Source organism: Chiloscyllium plagiosum, chromosome 44 (assembly GCF_004010195.1).
Source record: "Chiloscyllium plagiosum isolate BGI_BamShark_2017 chromosome 44, ASM401019v2, whole genome shotgun sequence".
Taxonomy (NCBI): Eukaryota; Metazoa; Chordata; class Chondrichthyes; order Orectolobiformes; family Hemiscylliidae; genus Chiloscyllium; species Chiloscyllium plagiosum.
The window spans coordinates 11,915,267-11,918,695 of record NC_057753.1 but is presented as its reverse complement, the minus strand read 5'-3'; the positions used below and the strand labels follow the sequence as shown (position 1 = coordinate 11,918,695).

General features: G+C 48.9%; 1 protein-coding gene across 1 annotated transcript in view; it reads right to left on the bottom strand.

Annotated features, from left to right (window-relative positions):
* Positions 1-3,429, bottom strand: part of LOC122543585 (zinc finger protein 664-like) — a 14,998-nt gene extending 11,569 nt beyond the window's left edge. Inside the window, exon 1 of the mRNA XM_043682400.1 lies at positions 3,420-3,429. The gene's annotated coding sequence lies outside the window, so the exon portion shown is untranslated. The remainder of the gene's footprint in view (positions 1-3,419) is intronic.

Genomic DNA, 3,429 nt, shown 5'->3' with positions numbered 1-3,429 from the left:
CCACTTCTGCAGGTTTCATTAGGGCCTCCGCTAATCTTTTCATATCTTTTTCATGTTTAATTGGGATTTTTGCTGCTGCTAAGAATCCTGCTCTAATCCATTGACTGAGTTCTACCTGTGTTGCCCCTTTCACATATGCAGAGTCAGTGTAGATATTTACTCTTTTTCCCTCTGACCATTCTAACGCAGCTATCGTTGCCTGCAGTTCAGCCAACTGAGCTGATTCTTTACCTGTCATTTTTCCTGTCAACACTTCCTCAAATCCCTCACTTGTCTGTCGCACCACTGCATAGGCTGCTTTAAGTCCTTCAGTTGGATGTCTGTAACAGCAACCTTCTGTGAACAGCACTTCTTCTGGGTCTACTAGTGGAATTGCCTGTAAGTCTGCCCTAACTTTGATATCTCTCTGTACCCTTTCCTCACACATGCGTGGCTGTCCTTCTCCCATATTGTCAGCCATGTTGATTCCTTCGTGTGTGAAAGTTATATGTGGTGCATTCAGGATTTTCTCTAACCTGGTTTGCCGCAGTGACGTCATTGTAAAGGCTGTTGAGTTCACATAGGCCACTATACTGTGTGTCGTGAGTACCGTCAGTGAATGGCCCATGACTATATGTGCTACCTTTTGGAGAATTTTTGCTACCCCTGCTGCATGTCTTGTACATGGCGGGTGTCTGTCCTCAATTGGGTCAAGGGTAACACTTACATACATCAGCACCTGCCTGCCTCCCCCTTTTTTCTGAAAAAGAACACCATTTATTGTGTGTAATCTTTCAGAAATATCGAGAAAAAATGGCTCTTTGTAGTCCGGGACCGCTAAATCAGCAGCCCGCGTTAGGGCCTGTTTAAGAGGTATGAAACTTCCATCTGCCTCCGTGGTCCACTGCAAATGGGCCGACAAATTTCTCATGCCTTGCTCATTTACCATGGCCCTCAGAGGGAAGGTGAGCTTCCCATATGATGCAACGAGTTGTCTGCTGTATCCTGCCAACCCGAGAAATGAGAGCATGTCTTTTACAGTGACTGGTTTGGTATGATGCAGAATGGAGGATCTATGGGACGGAGACACACGTGTTCCTTTAGCGGAAATAACTCTACCCAGAAAAGACACCGAATGTCTGCAGCTTTGCAATTTAGCCCGTGAGACTTTGAAACCGACGTTATACAGGTGAATCAGCAACGACTTTGTGGCTGCCAGACAAGAATCATGGTCGGGTGCTGCCAAAAGAATGTCATCCACATACTGGATCAGTATCACCCACTTTGGGAGCGTCAGGTCCTTCAACTGCTGTTTCAGTACCTGATTAAACACCCCCGGCGACAAAATGAACCCTTGCGGGACCCTTGTGTAACGTAGTTGTTGGCCTTTGTAGGTGAACGAGAAAATGTCCCTCAAAGGGTCAGCTAGGGGCAAACAGAAGGACGCGTTGGCCAGATCAATGCACGAGAACCACTTATGGTCAGGGGTCAGCACAGACATCGCAGTGTATGGGTTTGGAACTGGAACTGTTGGAGTAGAGACAACACTATTAGTCCGTCTAAGATCATGCGCCACCCTATATTTACCTGTATTCTGCTTCACTACAGGTAAGATAGGGGTGTTCCGGGCTGACTGAGAGGGTTCTAACACCCCTGCTGCTAACAATCCTGCAATTGTGTCAGCAATGCCGGCTTCAGCCTCTGGTTTGTGTGAGTATTGTCTCTGCCAAATCGGAGTGTGGTCTATTCAATCGAATATGATTGGTGTGACGTGTTTGCAGTGACCAACGTCCGTTGAACCTGCTGACCACAAGGTATCTGGTAGAGAGTCAAGCATTGCCGCAGCCTGTGGATGGTCTGTTTTCTCCCTGCCGTGAAACCTTTCAATCTGCCTATGTTCCAGCAGTACCTTGTCAGTTGTCCTGTACATAATTCTATAGGCTTCCTCTAATGGTGAATATTGTAAACCGGGTAGCTGAGTCCAAACCCAATCAGTTAGCCCCATCAAACGTTTGGACATAGGTCCCAGATCCTTGGCCTGATGTTCAGCATGCACGGCCAATGTGACATGAGGTATAGCTTCTTCAGACATCTCATACCATTCCAACTGTTCTGCAGTTAGTTCAACAACACCCGCCATTCCCAAGCAGAATGCAACTGGAGGAAATATCCCATTGAGTCCCTTCTAGGTGCTGATAGAATGCATGCTGATAGATTTCATTGTCATCTCCATCATAATATAGGGTAACATGGACGGAATCTGCAGGAGGAGCACAGGGATGCAGCATCTGAACCCAGGGTCACCGTTGTTCTGCCTGCTTTCGGGTTCTAGGAGTCCCCAGTACATATCTGCCCACTGCCCTTGGTGATGTGTCTGGTGATAACATCATTTGGGATCCAGAGTGAATCATTGTCATGGAACAGTTGACAGAGTAGCCATTCGGAAAGGTCACTACCAGTCCGTCTGGTCCGCACAGAACCGAGGCCCCCAAACTTCACCAGCAAGTCGCGGCCCATCAGATTGACAGGGCATGCGGGTGATGAAATATACCGGTGATGGAAGGTCTGTCCGGCCACCGATGTGATCAGTGGCGATGTCAAAGGCAGATTTTCTGGTTTACCCGAGAACCCTACTAACTGGACGCTGGAGGATGACCGAGGTATATCACAAGTGATGGTAGAAAATGTTGCACCCGTGTCAACCAAAAAAGACAGATTCTTGTCCATTACCCTCATTTGCATATAGGGGTCTGCCAACCCCACGTCCCTGGGTTCTCGGGCCCCGTCAATATTCGTACCCCTTACCCTTCCGGCATGGTTTGGGGGTACTGTCCTTGCACCGGGACTGCAGCTGCATTTTTGGGGCTTGGTAAGGCTGAGCAGCCTGTTGAGAAGGAGGCTGACTTGAGCGGACATACTGTCCTCGGATCAATCCCTGGCCTCCCTGGGATCCCCACTGCATGGGACAATCCCTTCTCCAATGCCCGGGTTGGCCACGTTCAAAACAGGTGTTGGGTGGCTGACCTCTGAATCCTCCGCGGCCCCTTCCTCTACCACGCATTCCTCCTGCTACACCGATAGGCCTGCCCCCATAGTGGGGGTGGTGTGGCATCCAATCAGGTGCTGGGTCTAGACTCGGGAGGTTGTTTTGTGGCGACGGCTGCTGAACCATCTGATTAGTCGTCTTTTGGGAGGCCTTATTTGTATCATTAGCCTTCCTCCTATCCTCATCGAGCTGTAACTTCAGCAACTGCACTTGAGCTGACTCGTTGCTCTGTTTATCTTCATCCTGTTTTGTCCTGTAATGTGATGCGTCAAGTGTTTCTCCCACTGTTCTGTAGAACAACCTGGGATGTCGGGATTACTCTCCATTGCCTCTTTTACTTCCTTAGGCATCCCTGTCATGACGCTATTCCTACATAACGTGGTCTGTAGCTGACCTGACCCTGG